The sequence below is a fragment of the Macrotis lagotis genome, chromosome X, assembly GCF_037893015.1.
Source record: "Macrotis lagotis isolate mMagLag1 chromosome X, bilby.v1.9.chrom.fasta, whole genome shotgun sequence".
NCBI classification, from domain to species: Eukaryota; Metazoa; Chordata; class Mammalia; order Peramelemorphia; family Peramelidae; genus Macrotis; species Macrotis lagotis.
The window spans coordinates 157,237,938-157,254,565 of record NC_133666.1 but is presented as its reverse complement, the minus strand read 5'-3'; positions in this window follow the sequence as shown (position 1 = coordinate 157,254,565).

Genomic DNA, 16,628 nt, shown 5'->3' with positions numbered 1-16,628 from the left:
AGTCAGGACAAACTGCATGAAACAATTCCCATGGACAAATATCATTAAACAATATCTCAAAGACATTCAAGGAAAAGAAACTGCAACTAATTCCCATTGAGATAACCCTGGAAAACCATCACTCTTGGTGCAAACCTTAGAATATTGCCATTCAGGAAGCATCCCATTCAGGGATAAATCCACAAAATCACCCTTTACCTATTGTATCTTCTAATTCTGGTAGCCTTAGGATAATGCTCTAGTTACTCCTCCATTGTTTTAACTTTGCCAAGATTTATCCTGTTCTCAATTTTTCTGAGTTCTTTATGACAAAAAAAAGAGAGCATAAGATTCTACGAAATGCAAAGAAGCAAGGTAAGAACTAGTTTTTCAGATTATTGGAACTAGGAGCCTAACAGTTGAAAAGTTTGAACAACAACAGTATTATTAAATACAACATACTATTATTATTCCACTACATAATGAGCTCTTTGTACTTACATTTGAGCAGTTAATGTTGTAAAGAACTAAGGATAAAATGATTTATAGGTCCAATCATAACCATTAATGGAAAATATGCTTTCAAATGCTTAATTATTGAATAAATTTTCAATCTCATTAATTGGTAGTAAAAATGTCAGCAGTGCCTAAGGTCAATTATGTGTTTATTAATATTCCATTTTCCCTAATGAGGTATATATTCAAATGAATTAATTTAGCAATAAGTATTTTGCTCAGACTGAGATTTCTCCTGATGCCCAGAATAAAGTTAAATATACTTTATGGTGTTTATAGACTGCCCAATATGCAGTATATGCTTCATCCTACCCTGCTTTTGCTTTTTAAAAAAGAACATGCTAAGTAGAAATATTTGAATTTTTAGTAAGATGTAAAATTAATGAAAGGGTTAATGAAAATTCATGTAAAACAAAACATAAAATCTTTCAGTAAAGCAAATACTTTCTAGTTACTCTGATTAATTTAGAAATTTTTACAATTGGATAACAATAATTTTGAAAAAAAAGTACAGGATAAAATTCCTCTTGATGGTTAAAGATTTGTTCATGAAAAAAAGATATATAAGAGCCTTGGACAAAGAAGAATTAATAAAGATAATTCACAAAGCTTAACATTGAAGAGACTATCTAGTAGAGTCATCCTATCTTCCTATTAGAAATATGCTACCAAAAAATTTTAAAAAATAGAAAAAAGGAATATGCTGCCTATATCTTTGACTGATCCTTATACTGATGATTTAGGGGTATGGGGTAGGGGAAATTAATGGAGGCAACTGTAAAAATGTCAAAAAACAATTTAACAAGTAGAAGAAGTATATTCATTCACTGTTGTATAGAAGGAAATAGATACAAACAAAATCATCATCTTTGTTTGTGTCTGATAGAAACAAACAAAATCATCATCTTAACTTAAAGGAAAATTACTTCAAAGAATTAAAAGGAAGGAGAAAGTAATCACCCATTATCAGGAAAGGGGAAAAATATTTTCATCAAGTCTAATATTTCTTGACCATAGAAATCATCAGGGAGAAGAAACTGGCAGGCTCTAAGTAGGGCAACAGAAAAATAAAGAAATCCTGTCTTAGTTGTCATTGTAACTCCCCCAGAATATTAAGCATAGTAGGTGGTTAATAAGGGCATACAAAAATGGGACTGTATTTTTTCCATCCCACCTCCAACTCAGCTGATTTTGTCTCAGGATTTAGTCACAGGCATTTTTAATGTGGTAACAAGGTGTTAAACTATCTGTAAAATTGTGGCTTCATTTGGTGATACCCTTCTTATCTGTGAAACCCTTTCTCTGACAGTATTAAAGGGAGCCACCTCAATGGAAAAGCAAATACTGGATATGCCTTTGTAGAGATTTCAAAAGCTTAATAGCTAAGGCTTAAAAGGAAAGAAAATTAGTTATGAATTCCCTCAATCACTAATAAACAAATATTTATTAAATACCTACTATGTAACTAATACTGGAAATGCAAATGAAGCAATAAATGCAACTATATACAATATATTTGAATGAAAGATAGAAAGATAGGGCACTAGCAGCTTCAGGGATCAGGAAAGACTTCATGCAGGAGATGTTTTTGACCTGCATCTTAAAGGAAGAAGAAACTGAGGTACTGGAGATACAAGTCCAAAGAATTAAACAATCCTTCCTCATAAAGAGATTAAAGTCTAATGGGGAAGACAACAAGTATATACATAAATATATACAACACAAAGTGAATAAATACAAATTTATGAGTTCCCAAATTGACACTAAAGTACACTTATAGGAGGTTCTCCCTATAAGCAAATCAATACCTAACAGGAGACATAGGCATTTTAAGAACCTGTTCACATAGTACAAGTCTAGGAGAAAATGAAATATTTATTCAACAATCCAGAAAATTATTTCATACTTTAATATTTTTGGTATCAATCTCTTAGGATAGAATTGTAGAAATTATTCATCACTGCATCATGTTTAAGTTTTTGTCATTCTGAGCTTATTGGGTCCTTTTTAATTTATTTGTATTCATTGCTTTTATATGAAGGAAATAAATAGTGCTATACCAAATCTGCCTTTTACATTGAGTAGTTTTCTACTTTCTTTTTTGAAGAGACTATAAATTTGTCAAAACTAAATTTAAAGTTAGGGGTTTCCAACCTGAGTGGATATGAAGCATATTGGATAAATAATATTAATAACATATTGGAATATTCCAAAATTGCTAGGGTAAGTGAAAATGAGGATTGGAGAAAAAAAATGGTAATGAGGCAGGGGGTCATGTGAGAAATAGAGGAATATAACTGCATTTGAAAATTTTGGAAAAGATAATTTAGGAAATAACTCCTGCTGTTCCAAACCCAAAGGATGAATTTTTTATATGAAAACTTTTCATAATGAACTTTAAAATATCAGCAACAACAACCCAGAGAATTGCCTCCGCTCTATTGTTTCCCATCTGTCCTATATGTAGCTTACTTTGCATACTTTTTTAATGCTTTTCTCCCCCATTAGATTGTAAGTTCCTTGAGAGTAGGAACTTTTGCCTCCTCTGCTTTTCCCAATACTTAGCACAGTGCTTAGCACTAGATAGTACTTGTTAAATATTGATAGAAAGATAAGGCACTAGCAGCTTCAGGAATCAAGAAAGACTTAATGCAGGAGATGTTTTTGACCTGCATCTTAAAGGAAGAAGAAACTGAGGTACTGGAGCTACAAGTCCAAAGAATTAAACAATCCTTCCTCATAAAGAGATTAAAGTCTAATGGGGAAGACAACAAGTATATACATAAATATATACAACACAAAGTGAATAATTACAAATTTATGAGTTCCCAAACTGGCTCTAAAGTACACTTATAGGAGGTTCTCCCTATAAGCAAATCAATACCTAACAAGAGACATAGGCATTTTAAGAACCTGTTCACACAGTACAAGTCTAGGAGAAAATGAAATATTTATTCAACAATCCAGAAAAATATTTCATACTTTAATGTTTTGGGTATCAATTTCTTGGGATGGAATTGTAGAAATTGTTCATAACTTGCAGAATAAAATCTTGTTTCAATTATATATTTAACTATGAATATCTATGAATCAATTTTCTTAATCCTGTTCTCAATAAAATCCAAAGCATGAAATGAACCAGAGGTTGAACAGGATATATACAGATTAGATGTCTCTTTTTTTTCTTTTTTTGACAAGGCAATTGGGATTTGCTCAGGGTCAAACAGCTACTAAGTGTCAAGTGTCCAAGACCAAATTTGAATTCAGATCTTCCTTGACTTCAGGGTCAGTGCTCCATTCACTGCACCAACTGATTTGCTCAATGCACAGTTATTTCTTGCAAAAACTATATATACAGAGAAGAAAACTATTAGTTGACAAGATTCAGGTTTAATGGATACACATTTGAGTGTGTTCTGATGAACATTTAATAACATTATAGCACTAAAAATGTTGCTAGGCATCAAATGAAGGTTTCTTTATGAAAAAAATGATATAATAGTTTTATTTGTTATGTGCATTTGTAAAAGACATTTAAAATACATTTCCTTTCATTTTGAATTAGGGTAAGAATGAAAGCAAAAGTTAATGTAAGGGTATGCTGGTGCCAGCTTATACCAGGTCAGCAGAGACAATTACAAAAATTTCAATGTGAACCTTTATACCTAAGAAATTGACAAATTCTATAAATAATGGTTTAATTTATTGTTTTATTGATGATCTAGATTTAAAGTAATGGAAAAAATATTAATAATGCAGATTACTATATTTCCCCATGTATAATATACATCCTCTTTCGAAAAATCTGGGGCCTAAAACCTAGGAGTGTCTTATTACAGTGGTTGTAGTTTTTTTTAACTTGCATTTTCCACATTTTCACACTTGTTGTCTTTGCACTCATTTCTTCACATTTGTTACTGGTATGTTACATTTTGTTTTTCCATGTTCTTCCCAGAAATGGATCATAATAGTGCTGACTTCAAGTTCAAATTGATCCAGTTTGTAAAAGTGAATGGAAATGGTGAACAGAAGTTTGGCTCTCATCAAACTGAGAAAACAATCCAAGGCTGGCTATAGGAACTGAAAACGACCCTGCAGAAGAACGCCATGAGAGAAAAGGCAGCTGAATGGCCTGATCTAGAGAGGGAATTGAAGAGATAAATTGAAGAACAAAGGGCCATTGGAATTCCTGTGTCCACAAAGATGGTTCAGCAGGAGACAAGAAGAATTACTGATGGAAAAGAAATTACTAATTTCAAAGGAGGACACAATTGGTGATTCAGGTTCATGAAACAGAATGGACTAAGCATGTGTCCACGCACCAGGCTTGCCCAGGAAGTGCTTGTGGTCAACCCCAGACCAGAGCACAGGCAGGAGAGCAATGAGATCCTCTCTTAAGACAGTGATTTGTCATCAACATGGAGGAAAGACAAGCTATTGGATGGGAGTTCTGACAGTGATGAGGAGTTGTATGAATTTTATGATGAATAAAATTTGAGTTCAATAACTTTTATATAATAATTCTTTTTAATTTTGGACTCCAAAATTACAGTGTATTTTATAAATTGGGAAATACAGTAATCTTTTTTAAAAGTATATTGAGCACTTTTTAAAAGAATTTTGACTGTTAAACATTTACAAAGAGTGAAAATAAGAAATTTAAATCATTCTCCTAGGGTTTCTGAGATAAAAATTAAAAGAACCACATATTTAAAAAGGAAGAGATAAACATAGCTTTTTTTTACATTTTTTGCAAGGCAATGAGGTTAAGTGGCTTGCCCAAGGCCACAAAACTAGGTAATTATTAAGTGTCTGAGGCTGGATTTGAACTCACGTACTCCTAACTCCAGGCCCGGTACTCTATCCACTGCAACACCTAGCCGCCCCTAAACATCGTTTTTTAATGGCAAAGTTCTTCCAAGACAGAATCCAGTTCAAAAGAGCATATGAATCCAGGAAAGATGAGCCAATGACCCCATCTCCATGGGCTTATTAGAGAAAACAAAAATCATACAATGATAGGAAAAGTTTTATTCATTGATTGAGAGACAGTATAATATAATGAATTTATTGGATTTAAAGTCAAGAGGTCTTGAAATTCTGTCTCTGACATTTATTGGGAACAATATTTTTGAGACTTATACAACTCTCTAAGCCCTTAAACTATAAAGTAGTTATGATATGTCCCATTGGAAGAATGAAATACCACATCCTTGATCTGATCTATAAACTAATTAGACAGGATTAATTAAGTCATAATTTCTTGAAGTACAGTAGTTGAAAGTTACTTTTCTACTTTTACCAAAAAAACCCAAGCTTTTTTCTTTCAGTTTATCTCAAAAAACAAACTTCTTTATGCTAAGATAATGAATATTTGCCACAGCTTCCTTATTAACATGAAGGTGGAAAAAGGACTATATGACTATATTCATTAATCATTTGTTCTGTCTGAGAGAAAATCATTGAGTTTCATTCATAAGTCTTTTGGGAACTTGAAAATATGAGCAGAATAGGCATTCAAAGTTTATTAGTAGAAAATGTGGCATACTGAAAAGTGAGGGAAAATGAAAACTGCATGGAAAGAATGTTTCTGAAAAGAACTATATCCTATAATTCCCTCTCTGTCCTGATTTGAACCAAGAAGCTCATTTTGGCCTATAAATCAAACATAAACTCTTACATCACTTATTAACCTATTATCCACTGATAGGGTATTCAAAATTTTTATGGACTATTATGAGAGATTGTGTGGTATGAGGCAAATGACAAGAGTTCTGAAGTTGGAGAACCTGTATTCAAATTCAAGCTCTGCTACTTATTATGAAAGAGACCTACTCAAGTAGGTCACTTATTCTTGTTGGCCTCAGTTTTCTCATCTGAGAAATGACACAGTGGCAATGGAGGTTCCTTACAATTCTACATTTATGGTCCTAAAAAAAAGAATATTTAGTATTACATTTGATTCATTGCAATTAAATCAAAATTATTTCAAAATAGTTGCCAAATCCTTTATGTTTTTTTGTACTAAAAGTTCATATATGCATCTTTATTTACTTACACTTTTATATAACTTGTAATTCTCTCTTTGTCCTTTTTATTCTTACTTTGGTTTTTATATAATTTTTATGGCTTTACTCAATAAAAACACAGAAAAGACCATTTAAGAAATTTGATTCCCAATGGTTTTCAGTTGAAATTTTCAAAAACTATTAATTTGATATAATCTTATGAACAACAGCAATGTCTCTTACTATTTCGCTAAAAAGCAAGTAACATGGGCAAAAGTCATATAATCTATGGCTGAAATTAAGTATACATTTCTCATCTCAAAGCTTTGTTTCTATTATTGCCCCTAAACCTTTTATTAAAACATTTAAAATGTTCTTTGATTTTGTTAATGGAAAAACTCCTGAGAATTGTTAATCAAAGGAAACCCCAGGCCCAAAAACTAGGACCTGAAATGAACCAGACAGAGTCTGATCATGATTTACACAGATTATAAATGTATTTTATTACCTGAGAATGCAGGCTTGCTAGCTGGAACAATATCTGCTCTGACATGTTCAAAGCTTAGTTGGAATGGGTGAGATATTTATACAATTTTTGAAAAAAGGAGAAAAGGCAAGGATTTGGGTAGATGTTAGACAGAAAATCCCAGGAACAAGGAAAATAAGGAATTCCAAGGGTCAGAATTGAATCCCTTTGCTACACAAAGGCATTCTTGGTGATAAGCTGTCCACAGTTGAAGATTTGATAAGGAGATAGCTCTCAAAACAGAATATATGTATGTGTGTATGTCTGTATACAAATATACATATATATACATATATACATATCAGCATATATAAACATACACATAATTTCATATTTTCTGTTTTCTATAAAAATTTAGCATACAACACTTTTCAGGATTGTTTTGAGGAAAAGTGCTGTATAGACCTTAAATAAAGAGAGTGTTTGAGGTCAACTAGGAGGCACATTATATAGAGCACCAGCCCTGGGGTAAGGAGGACCTCAGTTTAAATGTGATCTCAGACACTAGTTGTGTGACCTTAGGCAAGTCACTTAACTCTACTGCCTAACAAAAACCAAAAATAAAATAATAAGGTGTTTCGGTTCGTTTTTTTACTGGTGAAAAGAATCTGACCTGTGATTTCATCAAGATAGTGAATATACATGTCCAAAAACTTCCTCTATTAAGACATATCAGCAACTTACAAGTTAGTGAAAAAGACTGGAGAATATCAATGACTTACTCAAAGTCACATCACTTGTATCTAGCAAACAACACTTAAAGTCAGTTTTCTAGATCTCAAGATCACTTTCCATACAAAATATGCTGTTATGCCATAAGAATCTCTTTTTGGAGAAATCTGTTTTTCTAGTCAGTTGTTTGAAAAACAGCAACAGTCTAAATAAAACATTTTGTAAATAAATATTTATCTGTATAAATTCTGTTTCCCTACAACAGAATGATTTTTACATTTTTATCCCCAGTGACTAGGATAAAGTACTTCATAAATGCTTACTGAATTAAATATATTCTCTCATTCATTTAATAAGCATTTCTTAAATACCCATATGTGCAGAACATGTGGAAATTCAGGATGGAAAAAAAGCCTTCATATTTTCTTCCTTCCTCATTTGGGCAAATACTTTGGATAGAAGACCCTAAGTCTCAGAAAAAAAAAATCCTTTAAATGATTTCAGTACTTTCTCCTTCCAAAAGAATAGGGATCATACTTTTGACCAAAGTTTTAATGCTTGTCCTTATGGTACTACAACAGCGAAAATAATTTACAAAATGGGTACTTTTTAGAAAGCCAATATACCTTTTTAGATTATCAAGAAGTTCCTGGTTTACTAACTGGAAAAAATGCTTTCAGTTCACTTAATTGTACCTTAAGCAACTTCCTTTCTCAGCCCCACAAAAAAAAAAAAAAGTTGAATATTGCCATTTGATCTCCCTTTTCCTGATATTAGACAAACTTTACAAACAAAGGTCTGTGATACGGAAAAGAATTACAAAACTCAAATATTTCAAAAGGCTGTGGGAGTAAAAACTTGTTTTGAAACCAGAAAGCCCAGAGTTTCTTCTAAAATTCATTTTGAGGCTTACAGACTACAATTCAACCAACCTCATCAAACATATTCGAAAAGATTAGTCAAGTATTTATCTCCAGTTTCAAAAGAAAACTTTCCTAGCAAAAGGAAGCAGGGCAAAAATCCAAAGTCTGTTTTCTTCTGCTGACATACAATACAATATGCATCACAGAAAATCAACTTTCACTATTTTGCCATTTGAAAATGCTTTGTGATTTGCAAGAAAAACAATTTTGCTCGGTTTGGCTAAATTAGAAGTTAATGAACTGCACATTCCACTCTAGCATTAAAGTAAATAAGTAAAAGCATGTGACAGTAAAAGTTAATCAAATAGAGGTGAATTATATATTTTCCAAAGTACATTCCATGCAAAGCCACAGGCTCAGGAATATTTATCTTTATGCATGGGTACTTGGCATTTTCAACTTGAGAACCATTTTTGCCAATTTGAATCAGTTCTATTTGCAAGCACCATGCATTCAAGTTACTAATGCTAGTACACCATCTTGTGGATAAGGCACCCAATTGGAAAGTGTATGTATCAGAAAATCATTTTTTTTATAAAAGATGAAGGGAGTGCTATTCTGATGATCTGAGCATGGATATAAATTCCTTGACAGATTTATCTCCAGTTCTTAATATCAGACTTTTATTAGAATGCTTGAAAAGGAGCATTAAATTTTTTTCTACCACATAGGCTCTCATTTATGCAGCAGTTATGAACTAAAGCCTCACAGTGTGATGCTGTGGAAAGATCAATGAGTCTGAAATCAGATAATCTGGTTTTGAATCTTTACTTTGCCACTTACTTATCTGTATAAACTTGATCAAGTCACTTAATCTTTTCTGGACTTCATTTCTTCATCTGTAAAATGAAGAAGTTGACCAGATGGCCTTTTAAGATACCTTCTAATTTTAAATATATGAATCTATAATATTTTAAAGTCAGTATCTAAAACATATCTTCTGTTTGTTTTTGCAAGGCGGCGGGGTTAAGTGACTTGCCCAAGGTCACACAGTTAAGTAACTATTAAGTGTCCAAGGCTGAATTTGAACTCAGATCTTTCTGACCCCAATGTTCTATTCAGTGCGTCACCTAGCCATCCCCCCAAAAAGAAGCCCTTAAATATGTCTATTACTAATGATGATTGCTAGACCCAAAAGGCTGAGAAGTTTTGACCAATCCTGATTTGTTAAGGGTCCATCTGCTCTGGATCTGCTTGTCCTTTAGGTATTTCTAAAGTGGAAATAACTCATAAAAATGAATAAGTTTTAGAAATCCAATCTACTCTTAGACTATCAACAAAGTCCTGGTTTACTAGCTGGAAATAATGCAATACATTTTCTATACTGGGTTCAGTTTTGGAAGAACTTGTTATCTAAGGAGAAGTGGTTAAACTCATTTTGCCCTTACTCAGCTCTCAAGGGGGGAAAAACTATTTATATCTTAGGCATTAGTTATTTCTAAACTTAGACTATGAATATAAATATTAATTATGAATATAAATTTTAATTAGACATGGGTCAGGTATTTGTTTCCTACATATATACATAAAAATATCAACTAAAAAATGGCCTCCCAAACTCCAATTAACAAAAAGGCTTTAAAAGAATGGAATAATAATAAAGCTATGCTTGTACTCTCCCAGGAGGCTGATATTTAAATCTCATCAAAACATAAACATTTTTTGGAACTGATGATTAAGTTTGCATTGCTGATTACATTTCTCCTTTAATTGATATTGCTGCTCTGATCTTCCACTGTCTGCTAACAAGTTTAGCCACTGTCACTAATGCTTTCTCTGAAGCAAGAATGCAATAGGGTGTTATTTACAAGAACACATGCCCTTTTGATATGACCTCACAAAACAATAATCTAATGGAACTAAATCAGGTGATCAAGGTGGACGAGCAAAAAAAGATTTCAATTAATGATGTCTGAGAAAGTGTCATCCAGAAATTGCTTTTTTTACAAAATGCATAATGGCAGGGTATCCAGTCTTGTTAAAATTAAAAAGTAAGATTTGCTATAAAAATTTCACAAAATTTAACAAATTTAGAATAAATTTACATCTAAATTTACATTCTCTTTTTTAAGATTGTGGCATTTATACCTCTAAAATTATTAAAACTTAAGACAGCACTAAGAGTTTTTATATAGTCTATATATACTTATGCACTATATATATATATATACATATATATGTATATATATATATATATATACACTGAATTTACATGATATTTAAATAATTAAAGGGAACCAATCACACAGATAAAAAAACTAAAACTATAATGGAGAATTCAATATACCCTCCTTTAAGACCTAAGCAAATCTAAAAACAGAAATTCAAAAATTAATACTCTAAAAGAATTTTAGGAGAGGGTGATATGATATAACACACATGATTACTAAATGGTAATAGAAAGGAATATATCTATGCCAGTTACCTTGGCAGCTTTTTCAAAAATTAAAGATATATTATTTAAAAACTACTAATATTAATAGTAATAATGGTATGTTTATTAACATCTTAGTAGAATCAAATCAATATCAAATTTATTAAAACCATAAAAATATTAAGTTAATCACTAAATATTAAAATACTAATACTATAAAATCAACACCATCATATTATAATTATTAATATTAGTAATGATAATAATAATAAGCTTTCAAACTATATCTTTTTTCTCAGGCTTTATTATCCTCATTCCTGTCTCATCAGAATCCTTGACTATTCCCTTGAGTTGCTGTACTTTGATAAGGGAGTTCTGAATTAATATTAACTGGCTAGGGTCCAGTCTCCACACCACTTTTGGGTCATCTCACTATGACTTTCAATACTTCCCGCCTTCTTTCCGCCTTCTTCTTTCTAACTTGTCCCCAATACTTTCTAGAATCCCTTTTTCTCCTTCTATTAGAATTGTCTTTCCTTCTTACAATATAAGTGTCTTGAGGGTAAGAAGTGTTTTGTTTGTTGATATATATATCCCAAGCTCTCAGTACAGTGCAGAGTACATCATGATGATGGTGTTTGTCCTTCATTCTTGAAGAAGACCACAACATCAGGGAGGTGATGCCAAGACTAGCAAATCAATTGGATTTGAGTGAGGAAGGGCTGTGCTATGTCAGTAACCTCACTTTCTTCTCCAGAGCCATCTGTGTCCAGTGGCTAGATATGAATGAGGATGAGTGGAGAGGGCCCTGTATGTGAGGCAATCAAGTTTAAGTGACTTGTCCAAGGTCACTCAGCTAGTAAATACCAAGTGTCTGATACTGGATTCAAACTCCCATCTTGGGGCGGCTAGGTGGCGCAGTGGATAAAGCACCCACTCTGGAGTCAGTAATACCTGAGTTCAAATCCGAACTCCCATCTTCCTGACTCCCAAACCAGTGCTCTATTCACTGTACCACCTAGCTGCTCAAAGTATGAACTTGATAGATGATTAGCTATTTATCTCATTATCTTTATATCTCTTGAGCATTCTTTGTTAAATGTCTATCAATTCATACAAATATTCCCAAGTTTCCCTGAGTTACTTATATTTCTCATTTGCAGTCCATTACATTCATATTCTACATTTTTTCTCAATTCATTCATTCATAAATGAGCACCCATATTGCTTCTAATTCTGGGCTACCACAAAAATTGCTGCTTAAAAACCTGAATTATATGAAAGCTTTTCATATTATTTATGATCATTTCCTTTGATCACTGTGTACTTCCTCCAGTGTTCCATATTGTACCTGTACTGTTTGCTTCAAATATTGTTTTTTATTTTATATGACAGAATCATATCACAGAGCATTAAAAGTTCCATCAGCTTCCATTTGACATAACTGTTATCTTGTTGGTTGCCTTCAGTAAAATTTTATTTTGCTTATCCTAGCTTTTAAAAAATATTTTATATATCTGCTAATATAAGTAACAGGTATATAATCAAAGAATGTGAAAGTTAGAAAGGTTCTCAGCAGCAATTTATCCAGCAATTATTTGAGGACAATTATTATGTCTTCCTGGGTCTTCTTCACCAAACTAAATCTTTCAACCAGTACTCAGATGATATTAACTCAAGCTTCTAGATACTCTCTATCTTATCAATGTCTTTGTATTCAGTCCTGAGAACAATACTCCATTTGTGATCTGACCAACAGAAGACAAGCAGAAAGAGACCACCATTTCTTTATCTTTGAAAGTTATGCCCTTTTTGTTAGTTGATACATCATAATACTATCTAATCATATCTCCAAATCTTATGCTTGGGAAGTTGACTTTTTTGAACCTAAATGTAAGAAATACATATAAAATGTCATCATGTTAGTTTCTAACCAATCTCTAACTTGTCAACATCTATATGGATTTTTAACTCTCTATTATAGTGCATTATTAACCCTATCAATTTCATCACTGATAAAAATATTTAACAGGAGAGGGTCAAGAATAGATCCCTGGGCATTCCATTGGAAACTTACTGCCATGGTAATATGAAATATCAGCAACTACTCATCCTGTTAATTTACCAATTGCATAGATAGTGCAGTGGATAGAGCTCTGGCCTTGGGAGTCAGGACAGGAGTTTGAATCCAGCCTCAGATACTTGCCACTTACTAGCTGTTCAACCTTGGGCAAATCACTTAACCTTGATTGCCTCAAATCCAGGATAAACTCCAAGTGTCCTGATTCATATCTGGTTACCGAACCCAGATGGCTCTGGAGGAGAAAGTGTGGCTGGTGACTTAGTACAGCACTCATATCCAATTCATATGCTTGTCACAGCCTCATCCCCCAATGCCATGGTCTTCTTCAAGAATGAAGGACAAACAGCATCATTACAATTTATATAATTGCATTATACAGACCATAACCTACATCTCTTCATCTTCACCACAAAAAATAGCATGAGATATTTTAACAGATGTCTTGGTCAAATCTAAATATACTCTATCTTCAACATTCCTTTCTTGCAGGTTTTTTAAAATACTGTGTTCTAGTTTCTCTGTTGTTGTAGAGTAGTAGCCACTGTTATGTGATCCTAACAGTATTGAACTTCTTTTTTTCTGTATGATTGCAATATTTTTCTTTGAAGTGAAAGTGGGTGGAGAGATTTTTCTCTCTGACTCCCATTAGCAATGATACATTGCAGCAGAAATCACCCAGAAAAAGATAATGCACTCAGCAAAGAGAAGGCCCAGAAGTTCAGCCTGCAGAGATAAATTGAGCTCTGGAGAGGAGCCAAACAGAGGAACTGTGCCCATGAAGGCAGCCTTAGAAAATATGAAAAGGAAAGAAAGACACTGGGACTCTGCATTAAAGAATCTATGTGCTCTCTATATCTCTCTACAACCTCTATTTGAATTGTCCTGTTTTTCAGGGCTCCAATAAAGAAATACAAGGTTGCAATAGGTTGCAATGATACATTGGGAAAATATTTGTTTAGACTTCCAGTTGTAATATCCTATTTGTGGGGTGGCTAGGTGGCACAGTGGATAAAGCACTGGCCCTGGAGTCAGGAGTACCTGGGGTCAAATCCAGTCTCAGACACTTAATAATTACCTAGCTGTGTGGCCTTGGGCAAGCCACTTAACCCCATTTGCCTTGCAAAAAAAAAAAACCTAAAAAAAAACATAATACCCTATTTGTTTCAAGAAAATATTGACAAAAATTTATAGGCTCTATGTATTAGAGATGCAATAAAGGGATTTTCACCCAGAATAGTTTAGTTTTGACCCAGGATAATGCTGGCAAATGTTTAACCAAAAGCTTTCAAAAGTTAAAAAAAATATGTACAATATACTTTAACTATTATTAAACATTTTTACAACCCACATATACATGGAGAAAATGCATTATTACCACTTTTTCCAGCCATTTCTAAAGTTGGGGGGAGGATAAAAATGTAACCAACTTGGTCTTCAAGGCAATAAGGGCCAGAGTAGCCACTGTTATAGAAGTAACTTAGAAAAATAAGGGGCCAGAGGGAGAGAAATGGAAAAGAAAATAAAGACATTATTTTAATCTAAGAAAAATTTCAGTTTTCCTGAGTTTAAAATTAATATATCAAAAACATATTTCCCTAAAAGTCAAGAAATATCCTACAGTTCAGTTCATTTTTCCTTTGTACTATCCTGGCACTTTAATTTCACTAGAAGACCTTAAGCAATCCTACTCTGTCAGAGGTATGAATTGATCTCCCATGAATGCAACTGGCCTGGTTTCATGCAATCCCTAAATATATATCTCTCATAAGTATTCTCCTTTGTGTCTACTCTTTCCATTGATATTGTTTATCTTGGTAATTCTATCTACAATGTCTAGCACAATACTTATTAATTGACTTATTGATCCCCTCTCAGGTTTGTGAAGAAAATGTTTTATTGCTATGTTCTTACATGCCATTTCATTAAATGCCTCTGCTCTAAACTAATTGTGTCCTCTATCTGACTATTAAAGACAAATACATCAGTGGAACTCATGAGATATAGTTTTAGGAAATGTAGACCCACGGAATACATTGATCTAACTTCTTCTCTGTCCAACTTGGAATGTTACTATAAGGGTTAAAATTAGATAGTGAATATGAAAATGCTTTAAAATCAGAAAGAACTATAGGAATAGAATGTTTTATTATTGACAATTGCAAACTGACCAACAAATTAAGTTTTCTGGAATATTAAATGTTTAGATATTAATAATAAAATAATGCCCATTAAAATTTTCAATAATATTCTAGACAAAAGCTGGAGCCTCCCAATATAAAGGGATAATAAAAATCCACTTTTATTTTTTGAAACAATTTCACATATTGTTTATGACATCTACAAAAGATAAGCAAGTAATAAAATCCTGTTCTATGTCCCCCTACTTACCTTACTTATATCATCCAAAATAATATCATCCCCAAATATCTGACACTTAGGCAGAACTGAATATAGCACAGTATGCATGCTATAACAGAACACTCTGAAAGATTGGAATCTTCACAGAACATTAATGTGTAATGAAAATAATTTATGAGAACATTTGACTTACAAAGGTGAGCATATTTTTTTTCCATAATGACTCCAGAGCTCCTTCAGGTTCATGTGGAGGAGATAGCTTTAGCACTGTTGAAACTGCTGTGTCATCAAAGGAGATGAATGCCTTGGCGAGAACTTTGGAGGTTTAATGAGAACAACCATTATTTTCTCTATCTCCAGGTTTGTGATCCTCTAAGAAATAAAACAATCGCTATGAAGTACCTTGGGAATGTTATGCAGAATTTTTTAGCCATGCTGAAGAATTGGAGCATTATCAAGTTCAAGTTAAGTCACTTAAAACCTCAATATTTCATAGAAACACAAATGTAGGGAACTATAACCATTCAAAACTGGGAAGTAGATTCTTTCAAAATAAATCTACTAATTTCTAGAGAATACCCTCTTTATTGTGTTCTACTAACTCAAATTCTACATCATGGACCAGTTCAAGACTCAAATCTTCCTTGAATTCCTTCTCAATTTTTGCCAATAAGAGGTTTGTTTGAAGAATTTGCATAGCACTTATAATCCACACTGCTAAACTTTCACTTGATCAAAGACTATTTTCCATAGATTCTTATGTTCAAAAATTGTTTACTCCCTATTCCCCTTCATTTCTTGGGGGTAAAATGTTAAAGTATTTATGTCTTGGAGATACAATTAACATGTAATATTCTTGAGAACAGTGAATTTGCATTTGATTTTTTAATAACTAGATTGCATACAACATTTTCTGGAACAAAATAGGCATTTAGTAAATGCTTATTTGAATTGAATATGAGTATCAATTCAGTGTAAAGACTGGGTTGCTGTGGAGATAAGCAATGTTCAAACAGATAAATACAGAATCTACTAGCTATTAATATTAGGTAGCCAGAACTTCTGGAAAATATGATTGAAAAGGAATGCTGGAAGGAAAAAGTAAGAAAGTAATAAAGAAGATTGAAAGTTCTTCCTCCAACTTAGAATCTAGTCAACAGCCCAGAATTAGAAAAAAGTATAAATTGAA